This window comes from Bufo gargarizans, chromosome 2, assembly GCF_014858855.1.
Source record: "Bufo gargarizans isolate SCDJY-AF-19 chromosome 2, ASM1485885v1, whole genome shotgun sequence".
NCBI lineage: Eukaryota > Metazoa > Chordata > Amphibia > Anura > Bufonidae > Bufo > Bufo gargarizans.
In genome coordinates, this window is record NC_058081.1 from 332,828,701 (window position 1) to 332,843,571 (window position 14,871).

The 14,871-nt window shown below is 43.6% G+C and overlaps 1 pseudogene; it reads right to left on the reverse strand.

Moving 5' to 3' along the window:
- The window catches only part of LOC122925882, a 2,558,103-nt pseudogene that overhangs the window by 388,387 nt on the left and 2,154,845 nt on the right, over positions 1-14,871 (reverse strand).

A 14,871-nucleotide genomic window follows, 5' to 3' on the forward strand; every position in this document is an offset into this window, starting at 1 on the left:
GACAAGACCCGAGTGGTTTGCACGCTGTGCCATCAGAGCCTGAAGCGAGGCATTAACGTTCTGAACCTGAGCACAACCTGCATGACCAGGCACCTGCATGCAAAGCATGAACTGCAGTGGAGTAAACACCTTAAAACCAAAGAAGTCACTCAGGCTCCCCCTGCTACCTCTTCTGCTGCTGCCGCCTCGGCCTCTTCTGCTGCTGCCGCCTCGGCCTCTTCCTCCGCCTCTGGAGGAACGTTGGCACCTGCCGCCCAGCAAACAGGGGATGTACCACCAACACCACCACCACCTCCGTCACCAAGCGTCTCAACCATGTCACACGGCAGCGTTCAGCTCTCCATCTCACAAACATTTGAGAGAAAGCGTAAATTCCCACCTAGCCACCCTCGATCCCTGGCCCTGAATGCCAGCATTTCTAAACTACTGGCCTATGAAATGCTGTCATTTAGGCTGGTGGACACAGACAGCTTCAAACAGCTCATGTCGCTTGCTGTCCCACAGTATGTTGTTCCCAGCCGCCACTACTTCTCCAAGAGAGCCGTGCCTTCCCTGCACAACCAAGTATCCGATAAAATCAAGTGTGCACTGCGCAACGCCATCTGTAGAAAGGTCCACCTAACCACAGATACGTGGACCAGTAAGCACGGCCAGGGACGCTATATCTCCCTAACTGCACACTGGGTAAATGTAGTGGCAGCTGGGCCCCAGGCGGAGAGCTGTTTAGCGCACGTCCTTCCGCCGCCAAGGATCGCAGGGCAACATTCTTTGCCTCCTGTTGCCACCTCCTCCTTCTCGGCTTCCTCCTCCTCTTCTTCCACCTGCTCATCCAGTCAGCCACACACCTTCACCACCAACTTCAGCACAGCCCGGGGTAAACGTCAGCAGGCCATTCTGAAACTCTATGTTTGGGGGACAGGCCCCACACCGCACAGGAGTTGTGGCGTGGTATAGAACAACAGACCGACGAATGGTTGCTGCCGGTGAGCCTCAAGCCCGGCCTGGTGGTGTGTGATAATGGGCGAAATCTCGTTGCAGCTCTGGGACTAGCCAATTTGACGCACATCCCTTGCTTGACGCATGTGCTGAATTTGGTGGTGCAGAAGTTCATTCACAACTACCCCGACATGTCAGAGCTGCTGCATAAAGTGCGGGCCGTCTGTTCGCGCTTCCGGCGTTCACATCCTGCTGCTGCTCGCCTGTCTGCGCTACAGCGTAACTTCGGCCTTCCCGCTCACCGCCTCATATGCGACGTGCCCACCAGGTGGAACTCCACCTTGCACATGCTGGACAGACTGTGCGAGCAGCAGCAGGCCATAGTGGAGTTTCAGCTGCAGCACGCACGGGTCAGTCGCACTACAGAACAGCACCACTTCACCACCAATGACTGGGCCTCCATGCGAGACCTGTGTGCCCTGTTGCGCTGTTTCGAGTACTCCACCAACATGGCCAGTGGCGATGACGCCGTTATCAGCGTTACAATACCACTTCTATGTCTCCTTGAGAAAACACTTAGGGCGATGATGGAAGAGGAGGTGGCCCAGGAGGAGGAGGAGGAGGAGGAGGAGGAAGAGGGGTCATTTTTAGCACTTTCAGGCCAGTCTCTTCGAAGTGACTCAGAGGGAGGTTTTTGGCAACAGCAGAGGCCAGGTACAAATGTGGCCAGCCAGGGCCCACTACTGGAGGACGAGGAGGACGAGGATGAGGAGGAGGTGGAGGAGGATGAGGATGAAGCATGGTCACAGCGGGGTGGCACCCAACGCAGCTCGGGTCCATCACTGGTGCGTGGCTGGGGGGAAAGGCAGGACGATGACGATACGCCTCCCACAGAGGACAGCTTGTCCTTACCCCTGGGCAGCCTGGCACACATAAGCGACTACATGCTGCAGTGCCTGCGCAACGACAGCAGAGTTGCCCACATTTTAACCTGTGCGGACTACTGGGTTGCCACCCTGCTGGATCCACGCTACAAAGACAATGTGCCCACCTTACTTCCTGCACTGGAGCGTGATAGGAAGATGCGCGAGTACAAGCGCACGTTGGTAGACGCGCTACTCAGAGCATTCCCAAATGTCACATGGGAACAAGTGGAAGCCCAAGGCCAAGGCAGAGGAGGAGCAAGAGGTCGCCAAGGCAGCTGTGTCACGGCCAGCTCCTCTGAGGGCAGGGTTAGCATGGCAGAGATGTGGAAAACTTTTGTCAACACGCCACAGCTAACTGCACCACCACCTGATACGCAACGTGTTAGCAGGAGGCAACATTTCACTAACATGGTGGAACAGTACGTGTGCACACCCCTCCACGTACTGACTGATGGTTCGGCCCCATTCAACTTCTGGGTCTCTAAATTGTCCACGTGGCCAGAGCTAGCCTTTTATGCCTTGGAGGTGCTGGCCTGCCCGGCGGCCAGCGTTTTGTCTGAACGTGTATTCAGCACGGCAGGGGGCGTCTTTACAGACAAACGCAGCCGCCTGTCTAAAGCCAATGTGGACAAGCTGACGTTCATAAAAATGAACCAGGCATGGATCCCACAGGATCTGTCTGTCCCTTGTCCAGATTAGACATTAACTACCTCCCCTTAACCATATATTATTGGACTCCAGGGCACTTCCTCATTCAATCCTATTTTTATTTTCATTTTACCATTATATTGCGAGGCTACCCAAAGTTGAATGAACCTCTCCTCTGCCTGGGTGCTGGGCCTAAATTTATGAAAATGGACTCTTACAGTGGTGGGTGACGTGAAGCCTGATTCTCTGCTATGACATGCAGACTGATTCTCTGCTGACATGAAGCCAGATTGTCTGTTACGGGACCTCTCTCCTCTGCCTGGGTGCTGGGCCTAAATTTATGACAATGGACTGTTGCAGTGGTGGGTGACGTGAAGCCTGATTCTCTGCTATGACATGAAGACTGATTCTCTGCTGACATGAAACCAGATTGTCTGTTACGGGACCTCTCTCCTCTGCCTGGGTGCTGGGCCTAAATATATGGCAATGGACTGTTGCAGTGGTGGCTGACGTGAAGCCTCATTCTCTGCTATGACATGCAGACTAATTCTCTGCTGACATGAAGCCAGATTGTCTGTTACGGGACCTCTCTCCTCTGCCTGGGTGCTGGGCCTAAATTTATGACAATGGACTGTTGCAGTGGTGGCTGACGTGAAGCCTCATTCTCTGCTATGACATGCAGACTGATTCTCTGCTGACATGAAGCCAGATCCTCTGTTACGGGACCTCTCTCCTCTGCCTGGGTGCTGGGCCTAAATTTATGAAAATGGACTCTTACAGTGGTGGGTGACGTGAAGCCTGATTCTCTGCTATGACATGAAGACTGATTCTCTGCTGACATGAAGCCAGATTGTCTGTTACGGGACCTCTCTCCTCTGCCTGGGTGCTGGGCCTAAATATATGCCAATGGACTGTTGCAGTGGTGGCTGACGTGAAGGCTCATTCTCTGCTATGACATGCAGACTAATTCTCTGCTGACATGAAGCCAGATTGTCTGTTACGGGACCTCTCTCCTCTGCCTGGGTGCTGGGCCTAAATTTATGACAATGGACTGTTGCAGTGGTGGGTGACGTGAAGCCTGATTCTCTGCTATGACATGCAGACTGATTCTCTGCTGACATGAAGCCAGATCCTCTGTTACGGGACCTCTCTCCTCTGCCTGGGTGCTGGGCCTAAATTTATGAAAATGGACTCTTACAGTGGTGGGTGACGTGAAGCCTGATTCTCTGCTATGACATGAAGACTGATTCTCTGCTGACATGAAGCCAGATTGTCTGTTACGGGACCTCTCTCCTCTGCCTGGGTGCTGGGCCTAAATATATGCCAATGGACTGTTGCAGTGGTGGCTGACGTGAAGCCTCATTCTCTGCTATGACATGCAGACTAATTCTCTGCTGACATGAAGCCAGATTGTCTGTTACGGGACCTCTCTCCTCTGCCTGGGCCTAAATTTATGAAAATGGACTCTTACAGTGGTGGGTGACGTGAAGCCTGATTCTCTGCTATGACATGCAGACTGATTCTCTGCTGACATGAAGCCAGATTGTCTGTTACGGGACCTCTCTCCTCTGCCTGGGTGCTGGGCCTAAATATATGCCAATGGACTGTTGCAGTGGTGGCTGACGTGAAGCCTCATTCTCTGCTATGACATGCAGACTAATTCTCTGCTGACATGAAGCCAGATTGTCTGTTACGGGACCTCTCTCCTCTGCCTGGGTGCTGGGCCTAAATTTATGACAATGGACTGTTGCAGTGGTAGGTGACGTGAAGCCTGATTCTCTGCTATGACATGAAGACTGATTCTCTGCTGACATGAAGCCAGATTGTCTGTTACGGGACCTCTCTCCTCTGCCTGGGTGCTGGGCCTAAATATATGCCAATGGACTGTTGCAGTGGTGGCTGACGTGAAGCCTCATTCTCTGCTATGACATGCAGACTAATTCTCTGCTGACATGAAGCCAGATTGTCTGTTACGGGACCTCTCTACTCTGCCTGGGTGCTGGGCCTAAATTTATGACAATGGACTGTTGCAGTGGTGGCTGACGTGAAGCCTGATTCTCTGCTATGACATGCAGACTGATTCTCTGCTGACATGAAGCCAGATCCTCTGTTACGGGACCTCTCTCCTCTGCCTGGGTGCTGGGCCTAAATTTATGAAAATGGACTGTTGCAGTGGTGGGTGACGTGAAGCCTGATTCTCTGCTATGATATGAAGACTGATTCTCTGCTGACATGAAGCCAGATTCTCTGTTACGGGACCTCTCTCCTCTGCCTGGGTGCCGGGGCCTAAATATCTGAGAATGGACTGTTCCAGTGGTGGGTGACGGGAAGCCAGATTCTCTGCTATGGGACCCATCTCCAATTGATTTTGGTAAATTTTTATTTATTTAATTTTTATTTTAATTCATTTCCCTATCCACATTTGTTTGCAGGGGATTTACCTACATGTTGCTGCCTTTTGCAGCCCTCTAGCCCTTTCCTGGGCTGTTTTACAGCCGTTTTAGTGCCGAAAAGTTCGGGTCCCCATTGACTTCAATGGGGTTCGGGTTCGGGACGAAGTTCGGATCGGGTTCGGATCCCGAACCCGAACATTTCCGGGAAGGCCGAACTTCTCGAACCCGAACATCCAGGTGTTCGCTCAACTCTACTCAAGAGGTGTGCAGTGTTTGATTTAGTCTCTAGACACTTACCGGCTATAGTGGCCTTGTTAGAAACACACCTATCATGTGAAAAAGTGGCAGCGTTCGGCAGAAGGAGATGGGCCTCACATGAATATCATTCCTGCCACTCTACATATTCTCGTGGAATTAGCGTCTACGTTCATAGACAGGTAGACAATGACCCAATAGAACAATTATTTGACCAAGAGGGTCGGTATATATTTCTCCACTGTCACTGGCAGGGCCAAAGGAGTATTATTGCTTTCATCTACATTCCACCCCCTTTCACAGTAACTGTGTTAGGTAAATTGATGGATTATATCTCAACACGAGAGGAGTGCAGGGTGCTGGTGGTGGGCGACTTCAACTCGGTCATGGACATAAAAATAGATAGGATATCCACTATAACCAATTATGAACAAAAAGCCAGTTCAAGTACATTATTATCTAGAATGTGCAAAGAGATGGCATTGTTTGATATATGGCGGTTCCTCTATGGAAATAAGCCAGCATTTTCCTGTTTTAGTAACACATATAGGTCCATGTCTTGAGTTGATCTGGCCCTCGTCAGCGCCGGGCTTATCAACAGGGTTAGGAAGATGAACTATGAAAGTCACGGTATCTCCGACCACTCCCCGGTCATGGTACTAATTGACAGTCTGAAAAAATCAAACAAAAATAGGATTTGTAAACTTAACGCCTACTGGATGACATTGATAAGACATATGGGCAAGATCAAAATAGAAATTGAGTCCTTCAACACACCTTCATATGGTTTGGGACTCGCTAAAGGCCTACCTACAAGGTACATACTCATACCAAATTAGGAAACAGAAGAACTTCTTTGCCCAAACACAAGGAGAATTAAATTATCAGTTAACGCATGAGATCACTCAGATAAATACCTCAGAAAAACAACACCAACTAAAAAAAGCGCAAGATGAAAATTAACAATATCTATATAAAAAAGCGCAGAATAAAATGTTCTTTTTGGGGCAAAAGACCTTTAGCGAATTCGGTAAACCAAGCAGATTACCAGCAATATTGTCGGTATTAGGACAGAAGCAGGGAACATCCTACGAAACCCTGATGACATCATAGGGGAATTTGCCCGATATTTTTCCGGGCTATACCAGGCGGGGCCTACAGATCAGGGAGAAAAAATAGACCAATACCTAGATGATATTAAGATCCCGGAATTTGACAAACAAGACATTGAATGGTTGAATAGACCGATCCAATTGATTGAGCTACAATCCACGCTGAAATCCATTAAGGGCAATACATCTCCAGGGTTGGATGGTTTTCCATTTGAACTGTATCGTAAGCATGAGGGAATGATTTTTCCCCAAATGTTGGAAGTACTAAACCAATCTTGGAAATTGGGTTCTCCACCCCCTTCCTGGATGGAAGCAATCATTACTTTAATCCCCAAAAAGGGGAAGGACCCGTTAATAACAACTTCTTACCGCCACATCTCTCTGTTTAACACAGATTATAAAATCCTAGCCAAAGTGTTAGCCAACAGATTAAAAACTTTAATTCACAAAATCATCCATGCTGACCAAACTGGGTTTATCCCCAAAAGGAATATACAGGACAACGTGAGGAGATCTTTTCTGAATATACAGACGGGGGAGGGGGAGGACTGCTCCATCCTGTCTTTGGATGCGGCCAAAGCCTTCGACAGGGTGGAGTGATCCTTTCTCTGGAGAGTGTTGACGCGGGTGAAAATAGGTGAATATTTCTCCAGATGGGTTTGTATCTTGTATCAAAACCCTGTATCCAGAGTCCGAATTAATGGGGAATATTCGTCACCCTTCCCCTTGATCCGAGGAACTCGTCAGAAATGCTCCCTCTCCCCTCTGCTCTTTTCGTTGTTTGTGTAACCAATGACATGTAAAATCAGAGCAGATGAGAAAATACAGGGCTTTGGGTGTGAGGGAGAAGCTGATAAAATAAGCTTATATGCAGATGATATTTTGCTCTTTTTAAGGAGGGGGGTACACAATTTTACCCAGGATTATGGAAAGCATGGATGAATTTGGACGTACCTCCTGACGAAGCCTACGTGGCGAAACTCGTGTTGATGCGTTTGGGGATCTGTGTCACCAGTTTACAGCAGCAATATGAGTAGGTAACATGGTACCCTGTGCTGGGTTGGACGGGTGACTATAGTTATTTTGTATATTGTCATCTTTATGCTAGTACTCCACCGCCCTTTGAATACCCTACAACATCCATATGTGTGTTGCTCAAGACTGAGAGGATGTTAGTTGTTATGAATTAGGGAACAGCATTTGCAACAGCAACTATCCTGTGTCTGTAGCTCCTGCTAAATTCTTTTGTGCTCTTACCTGTACTGATTATGTCAATTGATTTGAATAAAATTAGATTTTTTATCGTGATACAACCTCACTCTTTTTTTGTGTATAGTATGAATTTGGACGTTTATTAGGATATGAAATAAACTGTGAAAAATCAAAATTTCTCCCATTAAGACGCCCAGTCCCCCCCGGGTCATAATTTCCGGGTCAGTATACTGGATCCATCAGACTCTCTATTATACCTGGGCAGCCACATAGGGACTAAACTGGAACACTATACGAAATTGAACACACTTCCAATAATAAACAAAGTAAAGGAAAAAATTAGAACATGGTTAAAACTCTCTATGTCACAAATCAACCGTATCGCTCTTATAAAAATGACTTTATTACCAATGCTATTATATGTATTAAATGCAAGTCCAATTTCGATTGAACATATGTTTTTTTTTTAACAAACTGGAGACCCTTTTCAATGAATTAATACAGGGTCGCAAACGGGTCAGAATTAAACTACAATACTTATATAAAGAAGAAGGAGGACTATCTGTCCCCTTTCTTAAAGGATACTATGTAGCTGCACAATTGAGATGGTGTATAAGAAACCGAAAGAATAACTGTATACGGCTAATTTTTAGGGAGCACTGTAGACCCTGGGAAGATCTATTTCATATTCTTGAAACTGGAACTATTGAGAAGAAAACAATAACAAACCCGTTCAGTAGAATGCTTAGGTACATTTGGAAAAAGGTTAGGCTCATGATCGGATTATCCCAAGCGGTTCAGTTTACCCCTCTTTGGGGGAATGCTAGTCTACCGCAAGTTAGGCAGTTAGTGGACACTGAATACTGGGAAAAACAGGGGATACACTTAATTTCACAGGTTATTCACAAAGGACAGGTTAAGCCATTAACCGAAATCCTTTCAGACACTACACCGGGATTCATTGATATATTTCGATACGAACAGTTACGACACGCTATACACTACACTAAAAATAAGAACTATTTTTATCTTAGATTTCTGTTATGATATGACACCAAATACTTCCGTTATATATCACATTTATGTGAAGTTAAAATATGAATACACAAAATTGATTACATTTAGAGGTGAGGTAAAATGGGAAAAAGACATGCAGAGTATAGAGCCGATCTCGTGGGATACTGTTTACAGAAACATGAAAAAGTCTACAGTCTCCCTTGCCCATACATGGATCCTTTTGAAAATCATACACCGCCTATATTACACACCAGTACTAATACATACTATTTACAAAGACAAAGAACCGAACTGCTATAAATGCAATAAGGGTAGAGGAGATTATAAACACCTACTGTGGGAATGCCCGGGTATAGGAGACTATTGGATCAAAATATTCCAGAGACTGCAGAACAGCTCCCCCTTGAAATATGAAGCCTGTATTGAATACGTGATTCTTGGCAACCTCCCAGAGATAAACAAAAATAAAATTGATTACATTTAGAGGTGAGGTAAAATGGGAAAAAGACTTGCAGAGTATAGAGCCGATCTCGTGGGATACTGTTTACAGAAACATGAAAAAGTCTACAGTCTCCCTTGCCCATACATGGATCCTTTTAAAAATCATACACCGCCTATATTACACACCAGTACTAATACATACTATTTACAAAGACAAAGAACCGAACTACTATAAATGCAATTAGGGTAGAGGAGATTATAAACACCTACTGTGGGAATGCCCGGGTATAGGAGACTATTGGATCAAAATATTCCAGAGACTACAGAACAGCTCCCCCTTGAAATATGAAGCCTGTATTGAATACGTGATTCTTGGCAACCTCCCAGAGATAAACAAAAATAAAATTGAGCAACTACTTTGGTTTAGAGGTATATCTCTTGCCAAGATAATAATAGTTAAATATTGGGGCTCTATGAATTATCCAAGTCTCCAGGAATGGATGGAGTATATGGATAGGGTAAAGGAGTATGAATACAGTCTTGCCCAAACAGCGGGGAAGAAAGCAGTTTGGTTGCGGATATGGGGCAATTGGAAATGAGAACACTTGGAATCACGATAGTAGCTCCGTGGAAAAGGGGGTTAAAGGGAGGGATGGGAGGGCAAAGATAAGAGGGGAATTTAGCACATGATGACACTATGTTGTATTATGTTTTTCTGATATCAACTTGGTAAACTGTAGATTTCTATTTTTGAAAAAAAAAGTTAAAAAAATAAATTAAAAAAAAAAAAATTAAAAAAAGATGCATTCGTTTATCCCTTTCGGTGCGCAAATTATTCATAGTCTCTTTTGAAGGTTGTAGTTTGTTTCTAGCTTCCAGAGTTAAAATGTTGTCTAATGTAGAGATTAAATCTTTTTCCCGGTTTCTCTTTTCCATATGGTTCAGAAAACAAAAAAAAAAAAAAAAAAAAAAAAGGATGGGCTGCTGTGTAGGTCACTGATAAGGGGGTTGGGTTGGAACTGTGGAGGTCTCTGTTAAGAGGACAGGGAACTGTAGAGGTAAATGATAAGGGGACAGTCTGCTAATATATATATATATATATATATATATATATATCTCCATCAAAAATAGCTATTATAGAACCTTTCATTTACAATATACCAATACAGTGCTGCTACCTGCTGGCCTGTATTGGTATATTCTAGTAATAGCTACCGAAGTATGCTTAAGACTTCAGGCTATTGCTATATCATAACAGGTTCCCTGATCTCAGCTGGGGAACTCTGTTACGGGGGCGCCAAGTGTGCTGCTCCAGCTTCTGGACCACTCAGATGCCTTGATCATATTTGACCATGGCATCTGGGGGGCTAAATGTATGCAATCTACAAAGAATATGTATAAATATGCTGTGGGTCTCTGCTGTCTGAAAGCTGCCATATGGTATGGGACATAGTGGTAGGCCAGCAGACAGTGGCATGATGGCAGCAGCAGCCATATAGCAAAGAACATTGTAGTAGGCAGGCAGACAGTGGCAGTGGCATGATGATGGCTGATCCAGTGGCATGATGGTGGCTGTTTGTCAACCTGTGAGCCAATTAGGACAAGCCCTTCCTCTCACTTCCTCTCAGTGTCATGTGATCCTTCATCTTCTTCCTCCCTTATGGTTTTCTCCACAAATATTCACAGTATAATGGATCTGGTCCATGTTTATACATGACTTGACAGAAATGAATCGCAAAAGAATTGTTTTGATTTGGTGGAAGAATTTTTTGTGAAATTCGTAATAAATCCAATTAGTTTAAAATTGATTCGCTCACCTCTAATATATATAATGGACTGCATAAATTGAAATAGAATATGCTTTGTGTACATTAAATTGTACATCTATAGGACAAGGTTGAGTGCAACACTAAGAAATTATCCAAGCCTGTATGAATAAAGAAACTGGAGAGAACTGAGCTGTCGTTATTGTATTAACATTCATCTCACCATGCTTTGCCTATACAAATTTAACAAGATAAAAGTTTGATGCCTAGGAAGAATCTTAGGACACAGTCGTTACCTTGGCAACCTTGTCATAGACTTCAATGGCCCTGACCCAGCTACAAAGCCCTTCACAGGCTAAAGAGACATTCTTAATGACAGCTGGCTGGAACTCTGGATTGCTGATAAAATCTCTTCTTATCTGGGCAATAACCTTTGACGGAATATTGTCTTTATCAAATTCCTAGGAAACAAAATAGAAGTAATTAATGGCAAGTTCTCTGTGTTTTCATATTGCAATGGGAAAAAAAAAAGCCTGAGCTAGTACAAATGACATGCAGCACAGTCTTTTTTTTTTTTACCAAATGAATGCATGAAATCGATCTATTCAGTTGTGGCAGTATTCCAAAAATTCTCAAGCAGCTCCTAATGAAGTTTATTTTGGCTTCTAATGAAATATATTTTACCCTCCTCTTTGATTACATCCTAATTTATAGTTGTAAAGATTCTGTTTTGAACTACATAATTTCTAAAGAAGTGATGCCCAGGTAGTGGCCTGGAGATAAATGTGTATCTCATGCCCCTTATGTGTGGTCCCAAGGGCAGTGCAAATTTATATGACACAGCATTCCTTAAGATAATCATCAGACACAATATCCTGAATTACTTGAAAATCAAGGACAGAACATTTACTGTTTTGTTTTATGGTATTGGAGAGCTTTGGGATATTTTTTTCCAAGTTCTAAATAAGTAGAAAAAACTCCAACCACTAAGACAGCTGCAAAACTAGATAGGTCCTTGTTTTTTATGATGTACGGTCCTTTGATGAGTTAAGGAATCATTTTAGCTCCCACGACATAATGGGTTGGCCACTACTTGCCTATAATCTATTAGTTATTTTTAGCAAAAATGATTTAGCAGATTTTCTTGAATAGTTTTAAAATGACACTGTACAGGACTTTGAGAAAACCTTTGGGAAAATATATGGACCCCTTGGCAGTCCAAGTGCTGAGACCTCTACCGGTCGCTAGAACTAGGAGAGTTAAGAGCTCATGTAGTACTCTCTCCTCATTGCAGAAGACAGATGTGAAACAGAGTCTGTGGAAAGTCTATGTGCAGTGCGCCTGAGGTATGGAGAGGTGGAGAGAATAGGAGTGGTGGTGGTGATATGAGTTGTTGAGTGGTCACAGTGGCTATTGCCTGCTCTAGTGTACTCACAGGCCGGGTGTGCAGTATATGGAGGTGCGCAACCCTTCTTCCTCTTGAAGCACTTTCTGGATTTTGGGATACCTTGCCTGGTGGTGGCAGGGGTGCCTATGATAGTGGATGAGCAGTGGTGTGTAGGGCAGCAGAGTAGGGGACAGTTTTCAAGTATTTCACAATATCTATGATGGTGGTCCTCCCTGAGTCTATTTTGCAATGTACATGCAATCTTCTATGTACATGCAATCTTCCCCCACAGTTGGGCATTGCAATATTTCTGTGCAATGCCCAACTGTGACGTGCAGTCCTAGAATAGATGACTGATTTGTTTAAGTAATGTAGCAGGTGCCAGAAGCAATTAACCCTAAACATGTGTAGTAAGGTCTACTGCCATATGCATGCATTACAGCACAGTCCCTTTATGGTCCTCAACCTTCTTCAAAAATGTCAATGCTTCTTTCCCTAAGAGGTTGTTTCTTAGCAAAATTGCTTTTCTGACAACTCTTCACTCAACTCTTCATATCCTGCTTTTGCTTGTCTGGCTTACATACCAATAGCAGCATTCTCACTGTAGGCTGACTTGCCAGGAACTCTGGCAGGGGAAAGTGAGGCCACTCTACCACATGTCAGCTATCACTTAGGACTGCTGGTTAACTATTTCCTACTTATATACAGCCTTTTGAAATGTATAGGGGCACATTTATTAAGACTGGTGTTTTAAACACTGGTCTTAATAAGGCCCTGCACTGGTGGTCAATCTGCACTGGTGGTGGCCTCTACATAACTTCGGCAAATCAACTGCTGCTTTTAAATTTAAGACAGCTTCCTAGCTCTTACATTTAGTTCATTTTCTATGCCAAAAACAGGCGTAGAAAATGGTAAATGAGACTAGACTACCAGCCCGTCCCCTTCCCCGCCCACACCACTCCAACTTTTGTAGACCTGGCTTGAGGAAAAGTCACAGATTGCAGCACTAAGGACCTTTGTGCTGCAATTTGCACCAGAAATATGCTTAATATAGGCATATTTCTGCTTAATAAATGACCCCCATAGTGCATAGATAAGCCACTTTAACCATTTGTATCACTGAATGTGTATACTTAAAGGGGTTGTGCAGCCAGTACATATTGATGACCTATCCTCAGGTATCTGACTAGTAAGGGTCTGACTACTGGCAACCCTGCTGGTCAGCTGCTTGAAGAAGAAGAGGTACTCATGCAAGCACTGCTTCCTCTTCAAGATTACACTGCACATTATCTTGCTTGCTACAGTGGTGCAGTGTAATTAGAAGTGCTTGTACCATTAAAGTGCATGGAACAAGCGGTGTAATCTTGAACAGAAAGTACCGCTCATATGAGCGCCACCTCCTCTTCAAACAGCTGATCAGTGGGTGTTCCGGGAGTTTGACCCCCAGCAATACGATATTTATGACCTATCCTGAGGATAGGTCATTAATATGTACTGGCTGCACAAACTCTTTAATATATCAGTACACATTTTAACAACTTTAGTAGTAAACCATAACATATTATAACTTTAACTCTTGAAGCAATTAGCCATAGCATTAACTCTTTTAATAGTGAACAATAGCATGAACTCTTCAGCAGTGAACCTGTGGGTCACTGCATATGGACCTAGCTCGATTCCATCTCTTGCAGTGAAAAGAGAGCACAGTTTATGTGAGCACTTTTCTCTCCTGATATCAAAAGTTTTCCCAAACTACAATGCCACTTTAATATGTTGAGCTAATTAATTACCTAATGTTCTACCGTAATATTATGTTTTGCTACTAATCTAGCAGATACAAAAATGTTTTTGTGGTTTGTGTTGTGGTAACCGTTTTTGCAAAAGTGACAACAGGAAATGCAGCCAAATTGGTTTCCACCTTTGAATTAGCCTCAAAAGTGATTACAAATATAAGTTTACTTCTGTGAAGTGTGTTTTTTTTTCCTTTTGCAAAAACTGCCAAGTAGAAGCATTCCAATACCCATTGAAGTAAAATAATATAAAATAACTAATATATACAAACAGCAACATAAAGATAGACAAACATGCTATAATTTCCATTTTTATGTTTAGGGTGGAAATATATATAAATAAGTTTATGCTCAGTACTGCTCTGAAGAGCAAATATCATAATTTGGGAATGAAAATATTCAGTTATCATATTGCATTTCCCCCCTTTTTTTTTACAGACAGACATTGAAAATAGTTCCTTGATCACAGATAATATACATGATCAAGCATCAGATATTTTGGCTCGTTAACTAAACTGTGATATGATGAAGAAAATGCACTACATAAGTAAACAAGTTAAAATATTAAACAGTCTCTGGAATGGTTTGACATTATCCCGCCTGTCACATTCTCCCAAAGCTTAAAAAAATTCAAGTTTGAAGCAAAATGTTGGAGTGAAAAGAGTTAGAGAGCATTGATGTTTAAGTTAAAGAAAGACAAGATGTCACCTAAAAGATAAGAAAAAGATACAGCAAACCCCTACACTCTTTCATCTTACAAATTCTGCTGACTGAAAGAGAAGCCATAAAATGTATTCTACAAATTCAACGCTTGAGAGAAAACGCAATCTATCTTCTTACAGTTGGAGAAAGATTTGTTGAGTAAAATGTAAGGACATAGTAGTAGTCTGGAGAAGGATAAAGCAACTGTAGTTTTTTGTGACCATAAACCATAATAAATAAATAAAAAACTCATATACGTACATTTAAAAAAGGAATAATTGAGTTC